Genomic DNA, 24,497 nt, shown 5'->3' on the forward strand with positions numbered 1-24,497 from the left:
ATATTTGGGAAGGCTGTCTTCTCCCTGATGTATAAAGTTGAAAGGACCCATAGATCCCTTATACATGGGACCCACCCGGGACCTTTCCTCATTTGTTATCATGACACTTCTAAATTTTAGGGATTGTGACACAATCCTATGACTTGCTATAGAAAAGGATGAGATGCAACATCATGGGAATATCCTATCATTTTACCCTGACGTTATGCAGGAGCAGCAATAGGAATGAAAAAAATGTGAACATTAAAAAAATTTGAAGTTATGAAGTGCTGGACCACATTATGTATACAGGAAAATGGGAGTGAAATGGGAGTACAAAATATGCATATTGTCCACATCAGAAGATGCTAGCTAAACCTTTAAGAAAAGTATTGATAAAAGACGAGCTAAGACAGTGGTGTGGAACAATGGCGTGCTGAGACAGATTAGCCTCACGGTGCTCTTGCAACACTTAGTGATAATGACTGAATGCTTGCATGTTTCTTTTTTTTTCTCTCCTCAAAAATGGCTACAGATTTTAATTGTCTAGCTTGTCAATAAGGTGCAGATGTATTGTCAAAGGCTACCTTGCCAAATAGATATGTTAAAGGGCAGCAGGGACTGTCAAATACATACCACTTGCCCCACTTAATGAAACACAGTTAGTTAAAAGGTTGACATGGAAATTACCCCTCAGTGAGTAAACCAATAAATGATCAAACAGGTACAGACCGATGCACATAAACATTACAATACTGTGATAAGCAGGTAGAATGGCCACAATGTACGATTCTATGGCACACACTACCAATATACTTTTTTACAAGTTGTTTGCTCTCCCTTTCACCTTACCGCCCTACTTCAGCAGACACCTCACAACATCATTGCCAACCACCAGTTTCTTGATACCACACAGTCCAGATTTAGACATAACCACAGTACGGAGACAGCAATCATCACAACAGAGAAGATCCTTGAAAAAGGGTAGACTGCAGTCTCATCCTACAAGATGCATCAGCGGCTTTTGACACAGTATGTCACTTTGTCCTTATCAGAGGTCTAAACAAGATCAGCATTCAAGGACCTACCCTCTGCTGGATCTGTTTCTTCCTTACACAAAGGAAAAAAACAGTCAACCTAGCACCATACACTTTGGAAGCACGGAAACTCATCTGTGGAGCTCCTCAAAATTCATCCCTCAGCCACACACTCCTCAATACATAGATGACTCCACTAGCCAATGTCATCACACCCATGGCATCATCATTCTCTTGCATGCTCATGACATGAAACGTATATTGCTCATCTCTGATAGAACTTCCAATATGAGGACTAAGTTCACAACCTGAGTGATCACAGTTGCTATCTGGATGACACCCAGTTGTTTTAAGCTTAACACAGACAAGACAAAAGTAGTGATCTTTGGAAAAAGCCCTACACCCTCGGACTCCACTGGTGGCCAGTCAATCTCAGACCAACCCCAGCTGCCACTCTAGGAATATAGGGATCATCATGGACAACAAACTGGACATGTCCGCATAATTCAACTGTTATAATATCCTTCTTCCTCACCCTGAGGATGCTGCAGATCTTCAAATGGTTTTTGAGCAACACCAGAAAAAACATTAAAAAATGCCCTTGTCACCAGTAGGTTGGACAACAGGAACTTCCTATACCCCAGAATCACCAAGTAACTCACCAGAAAAGTACAAATAATCCAAAAGGAAGCAGAGAGGCTCATCCACAAACTTCCACGCAGGACGCACATAATTTCACACCTTATGAAGCTCCACTGACTCCGGACAAATGAACTGCCCAATTCAAACTCTTCTCTCACAGATTCAGAAATGTCAGAACACATGCCTAACCTACCTGAACAATCGCATCCTCTTCTACCTACTAACCGGACACGTCTGCTCAGCTGAACACCTACACTCACAAACCCCATGCATGCACAGAAAAAAAGGCAAAGATTGAGCCTTCTCTTGCATCTTTCTAGAGAGTGGAACTATGTCCCACTTCCTGAGTTCAGCAAGAAGCAGAAAACATAGCTCTTTTTACCAACGCCCCTGTCCATCTTATTAGGCTAGGTCATCACACCTTCTCTGTACCAGGATACACAGGATACACAGGATCACACCTTCTCTGTACCAGGATACCAGGTAACAATGTCCTCTAAAAGTACACACAACTTAACACACGTATATACTGGGTTGTGGGGATCCACTGGAAATGCTTTTTGTCTGTGAGGGTGGGTTGGAAATATGAGATCTGTTTTGAGTTGTTTCTGTTGGGTAGCTGCCAACAAACCAAGTTAGTCTCACAGGATCGTATGCCACAGTTAGAGACACAATGCCCTACACTGGAAATTATCTACAGTAAATAAACAAATAAATCATTTTTATTGTTTAGTTAATAAAAACCATAACAATCATCTCATAGTACATCATATATAAAGAAAAAATGAAAATCTCTAAAATTCTATAAAATTCCGTAAATTCCTTGGCCATGAAACGATGCGAGGATCTAAAATCAGTTTCTTAACTCTAAGGTGCAAAAAGTGCGTGATTAATCATACATCCTGGATAGCATCCTGGATAGCAGGTTTACATCTTTGGTGTGTGCAGTCAAGAATTTGATACATTTGCATATTGATTGTGCATCATTCGGATCAAACATTGACATCACCGCTGACCGACAGGAACGAGTCCCATTTCTCATAAAAAGCGGTTTTAATAGTTGTCTGTGGGCTTCCTTTAAGGCTGTACAAATACAAATCAGGTGAACCATATCTTCTTTCGGGCCTTTACATAGCCTGCAGGAAGTCTCTCCTCTATTCTTCCATGATGGTTGATCCGCTCTAGCAGGAGATGCTCCCAAACGCAGAGTCAAAAAGCGATGCATGATGTGCGAAGTTTGCGGCCAGGTTGTGTGCTGGGGCCATGGTGGTATAAGTATGCATTACCAGCCAGGCGTGTGAGCGTTGCGCAAGTTTAGCTTTATCATCTAGAAAAGATTGAATACTTATTTCCTTTTTTATCCCTCAACACAAAAGGGAATACGAGATGTTGGAATCCCATAGGTACTTTGTTTTCGTCTCTTGCAAGGAGTTGTTCAGGTACCTGTTGTATACTGAATTAGGATTGCCGTTTACTGAATTCCATAGTGCCACTACTAGCGGCTGACAGTGTTTTTACTTATTTTGTACCAGATCTTTATTGTGTGGGCCTGCCTGTCCAGCTGCTGTTGTATTAGACCAAATTCCAGCCTTATCTGTGCAGGGGAAGCAAAGCGAGGAAGATTAAAGACTTGCTTATAGATTTTTATTTGTTGCCTTTCCAGAAGGCTAGCATCTTTCCCGTATTGGGCTGCGCTTCCGTATGTAATTGCTGGAACGAATTTAGCCGACATAACCGACATTAGTGGTTTATATGATGAGCCCTTTAATCTTTTAGCAAGAGTGCAGAAAGCGAACGCCAAGGCTTTGCACTTCTGTAGAATATACTGGTTTTGCGGCACAAAATTGATCTTATTGTCTACAGTAAATCCAAGATATTTGTAGCTGCAGATCGTATCAAGAGTGATACCGTTCAATTTTATTTTATTTGCAGGATTCAAAGAGCAGCCTATTGACATTGTTTTTGTCTTTGAAGTGTTAACCTCTAGTTTGTTTGTCTTTGCAAATTCGCCCAAGGCACTAACCAGCCTTTGCAACCCTATTTTTGTGTGGCTTAACAGAACAATGTCATCAGCATACAATAGATGTGTTATAGCCAGACTTCCCATCCTTGGAGAATGCGAGTTGGTTGCGTCTAGTTTTGCAGAGAGATCTGCCATGAAGAGGTTAAAGAGGTGCGGGGCCAACACGCAGCCTTGCTTTAATCCTATATTTGTTGGTATTCTCCTGGAATCTTTTGAGCCATCTGCTACCTTGATTCGTACCCAAGTTTTGTCATACAGCAATTCTATGCACCTCAAAATTCATTCTTGCAAACCCCAACACCGTAGTTTGTTCCAGAGAATTGCTCTGTCCCACACAATCAAAAGCACTTTTGAAATCCACAAAACATATGTGTAAATTTTTCTTTAAGCACTTTGCTCGGTTGGCTATATCTCCTAGCGCAAGAATGTTAGTCACTGTGCCGTAGCCCTTCCAGAAACCAGTTTGATTCATAGGGACCAGGTTGTTTAGATTAGACCAGGTGAGCAGGTCTGCTAGGATTAAAGAGGAAAAGTATTTGGCCTCACTGTCAATTAGATCTATCAGCCTATAGCTAGCTGGGTTTGCCCTACTGCCTCCTTTGTAAATAGGATTAATGATGGATCCTTTCCAACTATCAGGAATGCTACTATTACGTTCCACTTCAGCATATAATATTGACAGAGTGGCTGACCAATAATCGGGATCCACCTTAAATATGGCTTGGGGGAGACCATTAGGGCCGGGAGCCCCCTCCCTACGGCTCCTTCTGATCACCTGGGCTACTTTATTGGCACTGAATCTCATATCACTCTGACAAACGTCTGTAGGTTTTAGTGAAGCCTTCAGTTGCTGATTTTCTACAGGAGGGGTTGGCTTGAAAAAGATGTCTAACAGGTAATCCACCCATTTATCTTCTGAAATTGAAGTTGTGGTACTGAAAATTCTGGACCCGCGTTATAAACGTCGTCGTATCACAACGATTTTGGTATCAGCAGACCGGGAATGATTAGAATAGTATGCACAAGCATTGTATTCATATTCGGGTAACGAAATCACCCGAATATCAGAGTTTCCGTCCTGAACCCTCGTGTTCCATTTAAACGACAGCCATTTTGTGATTGCCCTCACATAGGCTAATGTCTAATGCTGAAAACGAGTCTGAAGGACACGTACACCTTTGCTGACTCCTCTGTGACCTGGGCAAGCTGACTCCACTGCCTGAAGCCAAACCTGTTCGGCCAGTTTCTTTCCCAGTGGCCGAATGAGATTAGTATCAAGGCACAACACATCATAAACCTTTCATCACACACAAACCATGCCTAATCTTACACACACCTGTCTCTGTTTCTTTCTTTATGACTTGCTTTACAAGGAGAAGGTGCCCGTTTTTATTGGGGGTCCGTCGATATCTGATGAAAGTACTAAGCCTTTCCGGGTAATTGATTGAGGGCTGGACAAACTGAAATATGGGCTTGTCATCATAAACCTGCTATTTCTTTGTAGTGGAAATATGTGAATGGTCAACTGTAAAATAAGGAATGTTTGCCCAAAGCATAATATTTTGTATAAAAGAGAAGGTTAGCTTTGCAAAGAGAGCAGTCTCCTGAGAATATACACCGTGTTGTACTTCTAGGATACCTGTTGCTGGCTGCAGCCAATAAACAAGATCTTTGACTTCACCAAGAAGACTCTGTGTTTCTTTAGTCAGAGACAGGAAGGACTCGAAGTCTTAGGGTGTGTTCCCTGGCACCGCTGGGTTCTGAAAAACCCAGTACTTCAAAGTACAGTTTATTATTCTTGCCTTTCGGTCTATCTCATTTACTGACATCCAGAATTCTCTAGTATTAGCCTTTCTTAAGTTGAAAAGTAATTTGATCCAGAAATCATCCTCCTTTCGGTTTCGTATTTGCCATACCTGTTTCTTATAATTTTTCTTAGGGTTTTTATTTGGGCACATAAAGATTCTGTAGGAGGTCTGTCTTTTGTGGATCTGAGTTTGCGTCTTAGATCCTTTCTTAATTCTAAGATATTTGGTGGCATAGTTAGTGGCCTCCGGTTATGATTTGGAGCTTGACGCCTGGCCGAGCCAAATGATGGTACTAACTGTAGAAAGCTGGCCCACACCTCCCCAGCTGAGAGATCTTGGCGTGCTTTTGATTGAAGCAGGGTTTTTATATTTTTGCACAGCTGTGGCAGAGAGGACTGCGTCCAAAACAAGCGGTTTAGAGTGACAGAGGTTACTGTTCCTAATTCATTTATAGCTGGAAGAAAACACGGAACGTTCCAAGCCAATTCTATATGCTGAAGCGAATGGTCACTGTGGAGAGTAGGTACGATTTTGAATTTTTTAACATGAGCCAGCAGGGGAAGAGAGACGGCAGTATAGTCAATTGTAGTTGCAGATTTTGCACTATGATGAGTAAAGCTGGGCAGGACAACACCTTCCACCCTGCCGTTTAGCACCCTCATACTCAGATGTTTTAAGGCATCTACCAATTGCTTGCCCCTTATATCCAGTTTCGTCTGTATTGATGGTTACTGTGGTAGCACTGACCAAATAGCATCTTCTGCTGTCAATTGCTCCTCCAGTTCTGGAGTATATATCTGTTGCTGTTAAAGTCGCTTGTTACTAAGATGTCCCATGTTGGATTAGCGCACCGTATCTCCTCTACCTTTTGCAGTAACTTCTCGATGAGAAGTACTTTACGATGTTTCTGCGGATGGGCGTAGACATTAAAGATAGTTAGTGGAGCATGACAATTGAAACTAAAATTGATTTTTATTGCCTGTAAGTCCGTCGATGAAAAGGCCAGCTGTTCTGTTGTGACCTGAGGTGCCGTAGAGATGTATGTGGCTAGCCCACCGCTTGCCCTGCCTGATTTGTTTGATTTTTCAGCTCCGATGTGGTGTAGAAAATAGCCTCCTAGCTCTATCGGGTCTACCAGCCATGTTTCTTGCAGCACTATTATCGAGTAATTGCAACGGGGCATTACTGTAAATCCTTCTGTAATAATTGCTTTTTGTGCCATCCATCTCCATTCATCTTGTACTCCATTCCCTACAGTTAGCGGATCAATAGAGGTATTTAAATATGTTTCCCCACATTTAGATTGACGCTGTTCCACTTCCCCGACATCCGGGCCCCATCCACGCTTGCAGGCCTGTGACGCCGTTTTTTTAATTAGTTCTCTTTTCAGATTTAACAATAGGGGAAAAGGATAACGTGGGCTGGTTGGTTGTGATAGCCGTATACCCCATTTTTCGAACTGTTGCTTAACTGCCATGATTAATGCAGCAATTTCGCTTGTTCTCCACATAGTCAGAGTTTGTTCCTGGTCATTCTGAGAACTGTTGGAGAGGAAGTTGAGTGATATTAAATCTGGGGACATAATTTTCTTAGTTGAAGGAAGCTCTGGCAGAAGCCTCAGAATGTTGCCCCTGTTCAGGCTATCTTGTTGGCTGCGTGACTCATAATCTGGGGTTAGAATGACCTGCCTTGATTCCCCATCATTTTCAATAACATGACTAGATTGTGATTGATGGGAATGCTCTATAATTCTGTGTAGGCCTGTTCCGTTGGCCATCCTCCAACTTGTTTCTCTTTGCGGCCCTTTTGAGCGTGGATGATTGTTTGCTTAAAAGGGCTTTATTTTCAAGGTCTGTTGCGGCTATTTGAGTGTTTTGAATCGTTACTTTTGTCTTTATTCGTCCATCATGTTGAGTAGTTGAGACCTCCCTAGAAGGATATTTGAGATTTAGGGTCGGTGACAAGTGTGTTTCTCTGGTGAGAGGATTGAGTCCGGACTGCGAGTATCGTACGCCACATTTACAGACACAATGCCCTACACTGGAAATGCTCTACAGTGAAAGACGTAGGCCCGTATTTATACTTTTTTTGCGCCGCATTTGCGTCGTTTTTTGACGCAAAAACGGCGCAAACTTGCAAAATGCCATTGTATTTTGTAGGTTTGCGCCGTTTTGCGTCAAAAAGCGGCGCAAATGCGGCGCTAAAAAAAGTATAAATACGGGCCGTAGTGTTTGAGGCTGAGATCTGACAGTGAGGGGATGTTACTTTTCTTCACCTTACAGTGGAATATATGCATTAATTCATATTTTATTTTACAGTTTTTGTGGAGTACTAACTACCATGTTTGAGCAGCTTCTGAAGTCCCTAAAGAAGTGTTTTAAAGAAGATGTCAGATCTTCACTGAGATTGAGGATCAGAAGATTTTGAACAAAGTTAAAAAACATTTTGCTGTGAGTTGGTGTAACTAACGCTTGTGCTACTCCTGATGTACTACTGATATCCCGGAGTTAATCAAGAGTATCTGCAATTTACCTCTGGAATTCATAAGTAAACTAAAAGTACTACAAGCACACATCATAGCATGACTCAGATGTTTGTAAAGCTGGATTTCTGTATCTAGTGGTTGAGAAGATGTGGATGATCTCAATGGGGTTATGTACTGAGCAGAGTGTATTCATCCACTGTTGATGGCAGACAGGTAGGTAACTTGCCTGGGAGGTCGGATTAGAAAATTGTAAATTGAAGAATATTGTTTTAAATATATATATATATTCAAATATTAAGATCATTTTAAAACGTTTCCCTACACATGTTTTGCATGCCCTTTTGGGTCTGGGTATGCTCACCCTACCCCCTCACATGTTTTTAATTCATTTGCAGGACACAGAGACCAAGTCTGTGAGAATTGTATTGGCTCAGAAATCATATTGTGCAGGCTGTGACCATCCAATCAGGATTCTCTGGTCATCTTTAAATTGTCTGATCAGAGCACTTCTGGGATCCAACTATCTAGATACCTATCCATTTACAACCTTAATTTTTCTACTCAACAGATTTACATCACATGCCAAAATTATGTTTTCTGGACCAATATCTAGCTTCCTGCCAAATTTGGTGTAATTCTGTTGAGAATTTGTTATAGTAGTGTTTCTTTAAAAAGTCTATGGAAAATGCATGGGGATTTTGTGCTTTGGGACCCATCCCTTGTTCTTGGCCATTGCTCAAAGGATCACCCTAAACCTTTACATGCACAAAATAGGTACAAAAGAACACATTTTTGGAAAGTTTTGTGAAAATTCCTCAAATGGAGCAAAAGTTATTAGCAAAACAAAAAAGGCGGCACACGGAGGCATCGCCATGAGTGTGCAATGTCCAAGTGGGGGTGAATGACACTAAATAGTGATTGTATACCACACCAGCACACCTGATGGGTGCTGAGGTCCGACCCCAGGGTTTAAATGCCCAGCCCTCCTGCACCTAACCTCCACAAACTGGGGAGAGCAGAGCGAAATTGGTGATTCAGAGAGTAGGGACCTTTGAGGAAGTAGGTGCTTTTTCCATGCCAATTAATGTTTAGTTTATTAAGTTTTGGGCCTAAAACTCTGTCAGTAGGTTCAATTACCCCTTCTAGGGTTTGACTACAGGACTAACAACCTCCCACTCCTGTGGGGTCTGTTTTCCCACAAATTGGGTGAGTGGTGACACTGCCCATCAATTACAAAACGTGGTCAGGAATGTGTGCGCATGAATTAAACTAATACCGTGATCTGGGGGCCATAAATTATGGTATACATTTTTTGACACCATAGTTTGAGCTGCGGTCGATGATTGATCTCACTTCTGACACTAGCATGAGAAGAGACTTGAGGTGCACCATATAACCAAAATCTGGGTTAAACAAGATATGTATCTTTTGGAGTGAATTGATACGCATGGAGTGACAGTATATATTCATGATAAGCAATATGCTTTTTGGCACACACAATTGGGAGGTATGCGTGTAATGTCTGGAGAAGCCACGGTAGGGCACGGTATCTTACACCATGTAATTTGTGTTTACAGGTACGACTTGAAGTGGCAAGTATTATGCAGCCTGTGCATCCTTAAACTGTATTGCATGCCACATAAGATTATGTAAAACACATCATGGGGAATGCTAGGAAATACAAACCCACCCTGATAAAGCCTACGACCTATATAGGTCAATAGCGTAGGGCTGAAATATGTTGGTGCAATTGGAGAATTTATGGTCATAGGACCATTACATCCTAAAACCCTGATTGTATTATAGTTTTAATCATTCACAGGCATCCTACCAGTAAAGGGACACCTTGGGACTGGATAAGGTATTTTTACCTTAAGTTTACGCCCCTAGTTTAATTTTCTTATAAGAGTTCACTGGAATATTGTTGAGCCCACCCTGACCTTTTGGAGTCAGGGTGAACCCGATGATGAAGCATGCCACTATTAGCGTGGGTGAGGGTTTAGCTAAGAAAAAGGTTTTCTTCCTCTTCCCATATATAGGTGTGGTGTGCACGTGCGTCACTCATCCTTTCACCTTTTTTTAAGCTTCTACTCTCGAGGGGCACACAAATGACGGGTTACTACATCACAAACATGACGGATATCCTTCTGTGGTATTATGATTCCTTTATATCGAATGGAAATCATAATACGGCGCATGGGTTTTCAATCACATTTGTGACAGAGTAAGCCACAGGCCAAAATATATCAGGCCCTTAGTGTTTGTTATGGGTGTTAAGGGGAGATCTATGTGACCGGTATTTTAAATGTATATAAAACATCAGGCAAAATATATATAAAGATGAGGGACTTTGCCACACTCAGTAGATTTAGGGAACAGTTGTTTTGTGTTTTAAAAAAAAGGATACTGAGGTACCATCGCACTACAGTACTGCGATACTACCTTAAAACTATCAAGGTAGTACCATGACACATATGGAAATCTAAAACATACATATACCAAACTTTATGCCACTACAGTCTATGCCACAGTACTTTACACCACTGCACTGCACTATGCACCACTGCACTCTATGTCATGGTCTACCCCAATGCACTGTGTACCTCTGCAGCTTACCCCATAGCACTGTATAGCACAGCGCTGTACACCACTGCACTCTCCACCACTCCACTGTATACCACTGCACTCTAAGCCACTGAACTCTAAGCCATTGCACTCTATGCCATTGCACAGTAAGTCATTGCACTCTACATGACAGTGCTCTATGCCACTGCACTCCACAACACTGCACTATACATCACTGCACTCTATGTCACTGCACTCCATACCAGTGCATGGTATGCCACTGCACTATATGAGACTCCACCCTCAGCCACTGTAGTCTACACAACTGTACTCTATTTAACTGCACTGGACTCTACACTACTAAACATATGCCACAGCACTCCACTCTACTGCACCTAACTCTACCACCACTTCACCCTCACACAACCTAAACATCTTCAATCTGAAATTACCCACAAGGCCAAATATTATCAGAATACCGTTTTCATGCACTTATAGACTCTGGAAGAAACATTATCTTTCATAATTCTACTCTCACCATTTAGTGCTCTCAACACTTGACCAAATAAAAGATTGGAACCAAATATACAACGTGCTTTCCATGGCCTTTAACAAACTCCCCCCTCTGAACTTCTCCACACAACATAAATAATGACGCAAACATCTTGGATCAATCATTAAATAAAAAATTATCAAATTACAAATGCCGGCTTTCCAATGCGACTAGAAGAAATCCAGAAACACTCTTGACAATCCCAGCTCCAGACACTCCAACAAATCTACAAAGCTGCCATTAAAATGGAAAGCGGTCGACATTGCTTAAACGTTTAAAACAAACACCAAAATCACCAGAGGATCACTACACCTACAGGCTGTCATCACTTCTTTTAATGTCCAGGAGGTGGGTCTGACAGTGTTCATTGGTCCCTAGGGCCCATATTAGGGCAGTGACTCTCCCGTAGTGCGGGACACTTCAAGTACAGCATTCAACAGGGGTGACTACACCTACCAGCTGCCATCACTTCTTTCTCCTGCCAGGAGGCAGGTCTGACAGTGCTCATTGGTCCCTGGAGACCACATTAGAGCAGTAATTCTCCTACAATGGATGAAGCCTTTCTGTGGCCAATGGAGGCTGGGCTGGACCAGCCCCCTAACGTCCACTTCCTTTTCTTATGATCCTCAGAAGTGTTTTTTATTTCTTCTTGTCTTTTAACATAGTTGTTCTCCCCTTTCATGGGCAAAAGAAAGACTGTAGAACCTCTGTCTGGCAAAAAGAGAAAAAGCTTGAAGCTTTCCAGGCCATATGTCGCCGTTCCAGCCCAAAGGACCTTGCCGTTGAAAGTCATAGACAATTTGATTGAGGAGGCCAAATCTCAGTGGGGGGGTGACAAATTGAGATCTCAGTCTCACTGAAAATCACTGGCAAATTCACTCCCTTTTTCACCAATGAGCCAAAAGGCCTAGTGGAAAAAACCTCAGGTGATACCCTGGTGAGAACACAGTTGTAGCAAGAGTGGACAAGGAGGTTTTGGATCCACCTGCTATGGCCTCAGCCCAAAGGACCTTGCCATTAAAAGTAATTGACAATTTGATTGAGGAAGTCAAATCTCTGTTGAGGGTGACACATTGAGATCTCAGGCTCAGGGAAAATTGCTTGGTAAAATTGCTCCTTATTCACGAACAAGCCAAAAGGCTTTGCGGAAAAACCTTGGGACGAGACGCCTGGTGAGTACACTGTTGTAGCAAGAGTGGGAGAGGGGGATTTGGACACACCTGTTGTGGCCCACGACCTCTTGCCACTATTGGAGACCTTGATTGTCATGACTAACAGATTTGTGGCCCTTGCAGATGTCTGGGAGAATGGCACCCCAAATGCGAAACCCCAGCAGGTAACATATGGGGGAAGAAAGGGAGGGCATCTCTTTTACAGGTGTCAGCAAGGGGGTTGAAAACTTAGAGGAATTGTTTGCTATGGTAAAAATCTTCCAGGAACAGATCAGCAATCTAAAGGCCCAAGTGGCAGATTTAACATGTGAACTAGGGAAATTGAAATCTTCTGAAGGCACTAAGGGCCAGATGTAGCAAACCATTTGCGACTCGCAAACGGCGAAAATCGCCGTTTGCGAGTCGCAAACGTGGGTTTGCTATGCAGAAATGCATATTGCGAGTCGTTACCGACTCGCAATATGCATTTCCGACTCGCAAATAGGAAGGGGTGTTCCCTTCCTATTTGCGAGTCGCAGTGGGATGCAATACCATTTGCGACCGCGTACGCGGTCGAAAATGGCATCGCAGTTACCATCCACTTCAAGTGGATGGTAACCCACTCGCAAATTGGAAGGGGTCCCCATGGGACCCCTTCCAGTTTGTGACTGGACCCAAAAATATTTTTTCAGGGCAGGGAGTGGTCCAAGGGACCACTCCCTGCCCTGAAAAAATACCAAAACTAAAGTTTTTTTTTTTTTTTTTAAGTGCGGCTCGTTTTCCTGTAAGGAAAACGGGCTACACTTAAAAAAAAAAAAACTGCTTTATTTAAAAGCAGGTCACGAACATGGAGGTCTGCTGACGTCAGCAGGCCTCCATGTTAGCAAGTGCCTATACTCGCTATGGGGCCGCAATTTGCGACCCACCTCATGAATATTCATGAGGTGGGTCATTGCGACCCCATAGCGAGTTGCAGTCCGTGTCTGAGACACCGTACTGCATACGAATTTGCGAGTTGCAAATTGCGAGTCGCAAATTCGTCAGTTGCTACATCTGGCCCTTAGAGGTGTAACGTGTCATTTCTTACTCCCAACTATACATATTCATCACTCATTGACAAGTGCAATATGCTTAGAAGCATACAAGTCAAAGGAGTGCAGGGTCCAATGAGTTTAAAAAAGAACAAACAGTTTTCTAACACAAACAGGCATGCCCCCCAGATGGCCAATACCAGACACCAAGGAGCCGGACCTGCTCTGCCCATGCGAGTTGAGAAGGCATTTAGACCTTCGGAGACTGACCAAGCTACATGTGTACATAGGTCACGCCATAGCCAATATGTAAGGGAGGGGTCATTATTAGCAAAAGGCAACCCCAAAATAATCCCGCCTGGATATCCAGTTGTCTATCTAACCAATGTTCCAAAGCTAGCTCCTGGGGCGAAGAACAATTAGGTCTCAGACATGTTCATAAATGTTGCTTTGTATTTTACTGTGACATAGTCCAAGCTACAAGATGTCATGATCCTATATTAGAAAGTCAGGATTATATTGAGCTCAAAGTAAAACACATATCATTAGTCGAAGACTTGGTGACTATGGACTTGCATAGAATCCTCTCATCAGGCTCTTCAATCCAGTACAAATACAACCCTTCCCACTGCCATGAGCAGGCTAAATCTGCTCTTCCTGACACTTTAAATGATAATGAGATTTTAGAGGCCTCTAAAATTGGTTGACTCCTCTACACCCCCCTCTGTAGATTTCATGTTTGGGGTCACCTTTCTAGTAACTCCAGCATGGGAGTCCGTGAACAGTGTGACCCCTCCAATATCCACAGGGGAGGATTTGTGGTAGTGGCTGGGGCATGTGTAGATTAATGTTTATCTGGCATTTTGGCATCTGGAGCTGTTAATGATCCAAAATGCAATAACATATTATCCTGGAATGTTGCAGGTCTAGAATATAAAATGGGCAACCTGGATTGTGGTAAATTTATACATCAATTCGATGTGTGCTTATTCCAGGAGACATGATGTGTGGAACCTGTTTATAGGGTGAGCAATTCAAGATTTTGGATCCCTGCCCAATATATAGGCACTTTTCACCCTCAGGGGTCCTATTAATATGGATCTGGCGTTCAATGAATTTAGACATTATGCCAATTGAGGTCGGCTGCTCCGATATCCAAGGTACTTACGTACCTAGGAAGGATTGATGCCCCTTTTATATTTATAATATCTACAATAGAGGGGCTAAAAGGCAGAATTCAATCAATCAATCAGGGATTTGTAAAGCACGGCTACTCACCCATGAGGGTCTCAAGGCGCTGGGGAGGTGGGTGGGGTGCTGAGGATCAGTCGAAGTCCTTCCTGAACTGTGACAGGGTGGGGGATTGCCTGAGGTGGATGGGGAGGGTGTTCCAGGTCTTTGTGGCAATGTGGGAGAAGGATCTTTCTCCGGCTGTGGTTTTCCTGATGCAGAGGATGTTGACGAGGGCCTGGTCGGCAGAGTGGAGTTGTCTGGCGGGAGTGTAGAAGGAGAGTCTGTGGTTGAGCTAGGCTGGTCCGGCGTTGTGTAGGGCATTGTAGGCTTGCGTCAGGAGCTTGAAAGTGATTCTCTTGTCGATAGGCAGCCAGTGTACGTCTCTTAGAAGGGCGGAGGTATGGCTGTGTCGTGAGGCGTTCTTGATGAGACGGGGGAGGCGTTCTGGATGCATTGTAGTCTTTTCCAAATCTTGGTGGTGGTTCCCACGTAGAGTGCATTGCTGTAGTGGAGGTTGCTGCTGACAAGGGTCTGGGTGACTGTCCTTCTGGCTTTGGTGGGGATCCACTTATAGATTTTTCAAAGCATGTGCAGGGTGTGGAAGTAACAAACCATCGCTCGCCACCACACTCCTCTGTCGGTCCATTGAGAGCGATGAGTCTAAGATGACGCTGAGGTTGCAGGCATGGTCAGAGGGGGTGGGGGGCGTTTCCGAGGGCAGTGGGCCACCAGAACTAATTTCAGGAGAAGAGTGTGGGAGCAGAGGATGAGGACTTCTGTTTTGTCCGAGTTCAGTTTGAGCCAACTATCTTTCAACCAGGCGGCGACTGATTTCATTCCTTCGTGGAAATTGTTCTTGGTGGTGGTCAGGTTGTTGGTGAGGGAGACTCATTTGGGTGTCGTCGGAGTAGGAGAGTGCGTGGCTTCTGACGATGGTGACCAGTGGGGTCATGTAGATGTTGAAGAGGGTGGGATTCAGCGAGGATCCTTGGGGAATGCTGCAGTGGAACTTGGTGGCTTCCGAGAGAAAGGGGGGGAGTCAGACCTTCTGTGTTCTGCTGGTGAGGAACAAGGAGAGCCATTGCCATTGCAGTGCTGAGTCTCGGATGCCGGCGTTGTGGAGACGGGTGCATAACGTATCTTGTGAGACTGTGTTGAAGGGGGCAGAAAGGTCCAGGTGGATGAGGGTGACGGTCTCGCCTCAGTAGAGGAGGGTGCAGATGTTGTCTGTGTCAGTGAGGAGGGCGGGCTCGATGCTATGGTTGCTTCTGAATCCTGACTGAGAGGGGTCCAGGATGTTGTTGGCTTCCAGGAAGGCAGTGAGTTGTTTGTTGACTGCCTTCTCAATGACATTGGCTGGAAAGGGGAGCAGGGAGATGGGCTGGTAGTTCTTGAGGTCTGTCGGATCGGCAGTGGGTTTCTTCAGTGGAGGTTTGATCTCGGTGTGTTTTCAACTCTCTGAGAAGGTGGCAGTTTCAAAGGAGTGGTTGATGGTATGTCGGAGTTTGGGTGCTATGATGTTGCTGGCTTTGTGGAAGATGTAGTGAGGGCAGGGGTCGGTGGGTGCTCCTGAGTAGATGGTTGCCATGATCTTGCGGGTCTAATTGTCAGTGATGTTGTTCCAGTGGAGGAGGGTGGGGGCGGCGTGGTGACGCTTCGGTCAACGGGCTGGTGGTAAGAGTCGTGGGAGGGCCCTGGGTGGCGCAGCTGTCGTAAATGTCTGCAATCTTGCGATGGAAGTAGTTGGCGAGGTTTTCACAGAGTTCTTGCAACGGGCGATGTCGGTGGAGTTGGAGTTGGGGTTGGTGAACGCTTTGACGATGGTGAAAAATTCCTTGCTGTTGTTGGCATTTTTATTGATGCGTTGCTGCAGGGTGAGTTTTTTGGTGGTCCTAATGAGCTGGTGGTGATGTTTGACGGCGTTTTTGAAGGTTTTGTAATTTGCAGGGTTCTTGTCGGTGCGCCATTTCCTCTCTAGAAGTCTGCAGACCTGCTTCAATTCTCTGAGTGTGGGGGTGGACCAATTTGCTCTCTTGGCTGTGCTTCTTTAGTGGGGTGTCTTGAGGAGGGCAAGGTGTTGGCGCAGTCGTGATCCATTCATGGAGGTTGTGTGTGGCAGTGTTGACGTCGTCATCGACTGGGAATGGTGTTGCTTTGAGGCTGGCGGTGAGCTGGGCTTCTGTGACCTTGTTCCATTTTCTGCGGTGAAGTTGGGGAGTGTGGTGGCGACCAATGGGTTTGTTGAAGGTAAAGTGAATGCAGCGGTGGTCAGTCCATTAGAGTTCAGTGGTGAGGTTGACGGAGACGGGTTGCTGGCGGAGAAAATGGGGTCCAGTGTGTCACCGGTCGAGTGAGTGGGTGCGGTGACGAGTTTCTTGAGTCCAAGGTTGGCAAGGTTTTTGATCAGGGTGGTGGAGTTGTTGTCATTTGGGTTTTCCAGGCGGAAGTTGAGGTCTCCCAGTAGGATGTAGACCTTGGATGTAATAGAGTAGGAGGTGGCTAGGTCAGCAATGGTGTCGCAGAATGGTGGTTGGGTGCCCTGCTGCCTGTAGATGAGGGTGCCCTGCAGAGTGGTGTTAGGGTTGGTTCCAATTTGGAAGTTGAGGGGTTCCATGTTGGTTGTGGAGTCTTCAGTGCTGGTGGATAGGCATAGGGACTCTGTGGACGATGGCGATGCCTCCCCCGGGGCGGCTCCTGTGGTCTTTGCGAGGATCTTGTAGCCATCTGGGATTGCGATGTCTGGAGCCGAAAGGGGGGTTAAGCCATGTTTCTGTGAGGAAGGCGACGTCTGGGGATGTGGTGTCGATGAGGTTCCAGAATTCGATGGTGTGCCTGTGGATGGAGTGAGTGTTGATCAGGACACATCTGAGGCTGTGTTCTGCTTTCTGGGTCCTCCGGAGTGGGCTTGAGTGATGGAGGCTGGTGAATTTGCAGTGGGGACATGTGACGGGTCCCTTGGTTTTACTTGGAGATGCCTGCTTACAGTTGTTGTCATGTCCTGGGTTGAGTGCGATGAGTGCTCTCAGATAAGATCAAGGTCAGGCATGGGATGTAGCAGGGGTGTGTGTTAGCACCACCTCTTTTCGAGATATAATTGAAAGATGTTGTAGCAGCCATTTGTCAGTGTGGGGGAGATGCACTGATGCTAGCTGGGTATAGAATACTAATTTTACTTTTTGCAGATGATACCTCGTTGGTATTCAGGTTCCCTATGGGCATACAGGCCTTGATTAATCAGTTTGGAGTCTTTTGTAAAGATAGAGAATTAGTAGATAACCTTAATAAAATTAAATTCCTGTTATAAATCCCCATAGATCCTTTAGAGGGCCAATCACACTCGAAGGTGCCAGTTTGGAAAGGGTGTCCTAATTTGACTATTTGGGTAGAAGGCTCTCTTCCAACATGCCCTGGCTCCCTCAGGTTAGGAAGCGCACTCACAGTTTGACCCATTCCTGATTTAGAACTCATAGGAGGGGATTACTCCATCACAAAGGTGAGGGATATCCTGTCTTCTGTATTACAATATCATTATATCCTATGGAGATCATAATACTGTGGGCGGGATATCCGTCGCATTTGTGATGGAGTATTCCATCTGCTAAAATCTAAATCAGGTCCTAAGACTATAAAACTCCTCAAAACTAGGAAGGTTGCACCAGCCCTTAACATCTATCAAACAAAAGCAGTAGGGAGTGCCCTGTATTTGGGGGAACTATGGGGTCATGTGGGGCTTGCACCCTTGACATCAGTAAAAAATAACTTTTTAAGATGACTCCCAAGCCTTCCTGTGAATATGCCAACCATTCCAATGCTTTGGGATACTGGAGTAAAATCAATCACAAACAAGGCCAGATTTAGACCAAAGATCTAGTGGCTATCCTCTCCCAAGCTAATGCTCACTAGACTGGATTTTGAAAAGGTTGAGGCTTGGAGGCCCCGATGTTTCAGCTTTCAAAGGCCCAGGTAAAAGAACTGAAAAGGCCATAGAGGTGAACAACAAAAACATAAGTCACCTCACCACTGACTTTATGGACCTCAAGCTGAACTGTAGATTTTACGTTTATTTAGATCTTATTACTGTCCCATAAGCAAGGAAATTGCACATCAAATTCTATTTTGTTTACTCCCCTAGCTGGCATTTTTCCAAAAATGAAGGGGTGTAAGGAGGTTGGATACTGCATGCCGGGTTTGCTCAAGTGCAGATGAGACTTTTTATGTCAACCGTTGGAAGAGGTGGATCATACCAATTTGTAGACAACTTGGTTTGAGACATTGTTTCATTGGTCTTAGTTTGCTGCAATCTGAAACAAAGAGGAACTTGTGTGTGCAGTGGCCAAGCATTTAAATAGCAGTTGGGTTATACAAGCAAATATCAAGCCTCTTCAGCCAGGCTGTATGGCAAATCGCCAAAAAGCTTACTGAAGGGATATACCGGATGCTGTGCGAAGAGATGATTTCCCAGTTTTCAAATTAGTATATCCATCTGGTAACATCAATACTTACCAGCAGAATAGGATCTTGTATGGCTGGGCACCAACACAACAACTGAAAATTGTATACTCCAGAACTGATGAAGGTCTATTCTAGATGTTTTTAATATCTGAATATGTTGTTTTGTTTGCTTTTTAAAATCACATCCAAATGTAGCCATGACCTAGGTGTCGTTAGGGAAAGTCTTGATGCAATAAGTTCGAACTAGCTACAAATTTTATGAAAGTTGAGCTTTCCAATCTGATATGATTCTTTTCTCAACACTGTGCAGCTAAAATTTCAAGATGTTACTCCTGAGCGCTTTTTCGCCTGCTGGGACAATCAATCAAATGCTGTTTTTGACCATGATTACATTTTTTTAGCTTATCTGTAAAATTACTGTGTAATTTTTTTTAAATATTTTTATGTGCTGTGATTTGCTTTTATGGTTGCTATGTGTATTTTTATGGTTTATTATCTAAATGAGGCACTTTTGATGATGATTACTCAAACTGGATCTCCAGTGTCAAGTGTCTCAGTAGGGAAAATCAGAAGATGCTCACGGAATTCTAGTAACTTCTATAACTCAATTACAAATCCCTTCATGGGCAAAGCTAAGATGCTAGAATTATATTCTATTCTATTCACCGAACGTCTAAAGTGCATGGCTACTCAATTGCGGGCTTCCGAGGATGAGTGAGATTATTTAAAGAGAGGAGAGAAAAAAACTTGTTACAGGAAAAGATAGGTTTTTAACTGCTTCTTAAAACTCAGGAAATTGTTTTCTCTTCTCAAGTTAAGAGGCAAGACGTTCCAGAGCTTGGGTGCAAGATAAGAAAATGACTGACCTTATTGTGGGAAAAGTCAGAAGATCCAAGTTATCAGGCTTGAGGGGCCTATTCGATTGATAGAGTTATCAGCTGATGGAGTATTTTTTGGTCCACTTTATATTTGGCCCGATGCACAAGAAAAAGGGCCTGATTTAGAACTCAGCAGCCAGCTTACTTTCTCACAAGGGTGATGGATATCCCATTCTCCAAAATCTAAATCCCATTATATTCTATGGGATTTAGATTTCAGCTATTGGCTATCCGTCATCTTGAATTGGACTCTGCAGCATATAGGCAGCCAATTCAGTGCTGCCTGGGCTGACCGCATTTTTTGAATACCTGACAGTGTTCGAGCCGCAGCATTCTGAATAATGTGAAATTTTGAATAACCAATTTAAGACTGCATGAGTAATGTGAGTTGCCATACTCGAGTCGTGATAGAATCAATCCTTGGACCAATCTTCTCTGTGACTCCACCAGAAGCCATTTCAGAGTTTTCCGAAGGGCTTCCAAGAAAACGAAGCAGCTACTGGCTACCTTTTTTACTTGCAATGCAATACGGAGATGAATATTGAAGGTGATCCTTTGGTTCTTCACCTCCAGTTTGGAAATCAGGCATTCCTCTAAGGTGGGGGGCAACTCATAGGAATTCCTCTAAGGCGGGGGCAACTAATCTGCTGCCGGGGGAGGGGTCATTGCCCTCCACCATAACCTCTCTTTCTCCTTATTTAATTTTAAGCAGCTGGCTGCCGTCTATTTAGAAACCTTCTCTAAGTAGCTATTAGGTATCGTAGAGGTGGTGTCGGTATCAGGAGACAGTAAGACAATTAACTGTGTATTATCAGCATACATCACCATGGTGGTGTCAAATGAGCAGTTTATATCAGATAGTGAATGTCCATATATGTCGAAAAGTGTTCGGCTCCGCATTGAGCCCTGTGGGAACCTACATTTCAGCTGCTGACTGGTTGAATAGAAAGGTCCCTCGCTAAATTGAAAGCTTCTCTTATCCAGAAATGAAAAGCCATTTTAAGGCCTTCCCAGTAATATCTGCTTCTTCCAAACAATGCGATAGATTGGTTGGAAGACATTATCAAAAGTGACACTGTCTAGCAACTGTCAACCCATAGGAGATCAAGGCAAGCATCTCACTTTCTATGTCATGACTATGAAGAGGTCTCTCTACTCTGACTTCAAAGAATCCAGAGTGCTGTAGTAAGACAGCCTTTAGATGTTCACCTATGTGACTACATCTTCCCATCCCGAAGCATTTCATTGGCTACCATTTGAAGGCACTCAACGTTCTAGACCCAATTCTTTCGCCCATGTAGGCATCAATGGCAAAGGCCCAAACTGCATTCAATTATTTAATCAGAAGACACTAACAGAAGGTAACAATCCACTTTATAATGGCACTACAGCTGACCAATCATGTATATAAGAAGAAACATGTCAGTGAGACTTCCTTTTCGGTACAAGTGGCTACCCTCTTGAACTCTCTCACAGTGAATGTGAGTAATTGAAAACCAACTATGATTCAAGAGGTCTGTGGAAACAAGTCTTTTCCAACAATGTAGAAATGTGAATGTCTTTGATGTTCTTAATGGACTCTGTAGGACATTTACACTATAACTCTTGAAACCTCACTGATCTTATATGCTGCCCAGTCCCTTTCTTCATCCACAAAGTTCAAACTCTAAACTAATGCCCGTATTTATACTTCTTTAGCGCCACATTTGCGCTGCTTTTTGACGCACAAACGGCGCAAACTTACAAGTAAAGGATCAGCTTTGAGCCTCTCTTTGTTGACCATTTCAATTTCTGATATATGAATTGGTCCCAGAAGTCTGCCATGCTGGTAATATACCCATGAGGCTATGGTGTGCCATTAGTGGTAACTTCACTGGGTGCAACTAAATTAAGGTGGGAGAGTGCCTCTGCTCCCCCCTCCTTAATACTGGAATAACTGGAACTGACTCTAGTATCAATCCTGGAGGTACTGTTGAAGGTATTTAGGGACCCCCCATTTTTCTTGACCGTGGCTGGATGCATCACGCCAAAATGTTATATGCACAAACCAGGCACAAAAGAACACTCTTTTGGAAAGTTTTGTGAAGATACATAAAATGGAGCAAGAGTTATTAGCAAAATGAAAACGTCATTTCCTATGGAAATGCTGACCAAACTATAACTACACTGATTTTTGCTTGGTAATATCTTTCCCACCGTTTGACCAATCTCCACGAAACTTTGCATACCTATTTATTTTTCTAACTTGGCTGATTATTCAAAATTTAGTGGTGACTCATCAAACAATGCATTTTCCATATTTCCATAGGCTTTTGCATCAGACATATTAGCAAAATTGCTGCACAGACTTTTATGCAATTTGACACGAATATAGGTTGAGGTGTGGAAAAGATGCATTATGTAAATTGGTGCAGTAGTTTCCAAGATATAAGTGCCAGAAACTCAGTGATACATCGAGCCATGGTGTAATGCATTCAATTAGCAGTATGCCAAGGGACACAATATTATTGGCTGTTGACAGCCCTTAAAAAATAAAAAGGTAGCCATCTTGTTCTCTCCATTCTATGGGCCTGATTTAGAGTTTGGTGGACGAGTCACTACGTCACGAATGTAACAGATATCCTGTCCACGGTATTATGATTCTATGATATCCTATGGAAATCATAATATGGTGGACAGGGATATCTGTCACGTTTGTGACGGAGTGACCCTTCTGCCAAACTTTAAATCAGACCTTAGTGTTTGTTATGGGTTTTAAGGGAAGATATATGTGACCGGTGTTTTAATTGTATATAAACACATGAGGCACTTTACCAAAGTCAGATGATTTAGGGAAAGTGTTTTAGTTTTTTATGTGTTTTAATAAAAAGTTTATTGGGTACCACGGTACTACGGTACCGTGGTATTGCCTTGAAATGAAGGTAGTATCACAATACACATGGAAATCCAAAATCTATGCCACTGTACTTTATGTTATTGCACAGCATTGTCCAGCACTCTATGCCATGGTCTACACCACTGCACTGTATGCCTCTGCAGTCTACCCCATGGCACTGTATAGCACTGCACTGTACCCCACTGCACTCCACTCCACTGCACTCTATGTCATTGAACTCTATGGCACTAGATTGTTTGCCACTGCAATCTGCACCACTGCACTCCAAGCCAGTGCACTTCATGCCACTGCACTTAATGCCACTGCACTTAGTGCCACTTACACCACTGCACTGTACACCATTGCACTCAATTCCATGGTACAATAGGCCACTGCACTCTCCATGACAGCATTCTATTCTGCTGTACTGTACTCCACTGTACTGTAATCCACTGCACTATATGCCACTCCACCCTATGCCACTGCAGTTTACACCACTACACTTTATACATATGCACTGTACTCTGCACCACTACAGCCTATGCCACAGCACTTTTCTCTAATACACTTCACTCTACCCACTTCACTATACTCCAATTCGCTCTCCAGCACTTTACCCCACTCTGCTATACTCCATTTCTCTCTGCCTCACTTCACTATATGCCAATGCACTCTACACCAATCTACTAAACACCGCTGTGTTCCACACCAAAGTTCTCTATGCCACTCTACTGTACACCACTCCAAGCCACTGTACTCCACTCCACACACTCTACTCCACTTTACTCTATTCCATCCTATGTCACTTAACCGTACACCACTGCATTCCACCCTGCACTACTGATGTCTATGTCGCTTCACTATATGCCACTCTACTCTACCCCACTTCACTCAACCTCACTTCACTCAAACCCATTGCACTCTATGCCACTATACTCTTGTCTGTACCACTCTGCTCTATACCCTTGCACTCCATACCTCTGTGCTCTACTCTGCACCACTCTACTCCACGTAACTCCACTCTACACCAGTGTACAGCACACCTATTTACAAAAAAAATGCTTTATTTAAAACAAACGCAAACATGTTGGTTTGCTGTCCCCAGCAGGCCATCATCCCTGTGTTATTGCCCAATCCCAGTGGTCTCAAATTGCGACCTGCCTCATCAATATTGATAAGGCAGGTCAATTCCAACCCCATTGGGAATCGCTAAATGTGTCTGTGACACATTAGTACATTTCTTTTTCAATTCACAAAAATTAGCAATTTGTGAGTTGCAAAAGGAAATGGTCCTACATCTCGCCCAATATCACTTTATTGTATACCACTGAACTCTATGCCAGCCTACTTTTGGCCACTCCACGCCACTGCACCCCACTTCATTCTACACTACTCTACTATACCGTACTTTACTATACTCTATGCCACTGCACTGTTGGCCACTGTACTCTACACCACTCTACTGTATTCAGCTCTACTCTATGGCCTTCTACTGTATACCACTTCAGTGGATGCCTTTCTACTGTAGTCTGCACAGATGTACTGTAGGCCACTGCACTCTGCACGATTGCGTAGTTTGGCTCGTAAAACGCTGATTGCATTCTCACTTGTTTTACTTGTATTCAATACTAACTTGAGGGGACCTTTTACTGTGTGATCTAAAAAATGTTTTTCTAATGAAAGAGGACATTTCAACTATTGAATTATTTCTACCTTGGCACATTGCACGTTACACTTTATGTGAACTCCACTTCCTGGCCTACTGGAGTTCCACTCAGAGCACCA

The sequence above is a fragment of the Pleurodeles waltl genome, chromosome 4_1 (genome assembly GCF_031143425.1).
Source record: "Pleurodeles waltl isolate 20211129_DDA chromosome 4_1, aPleWal1.hap1.20221129, whole genome shotgun sequence".
NCBI classification, from domain to species: domain Eukaryota; kingdom Metazoa; phylum Chordata; class Amphibia; order Caudata; family Salamandridae; genus Pleurodeles; species Pleurodeles waltl.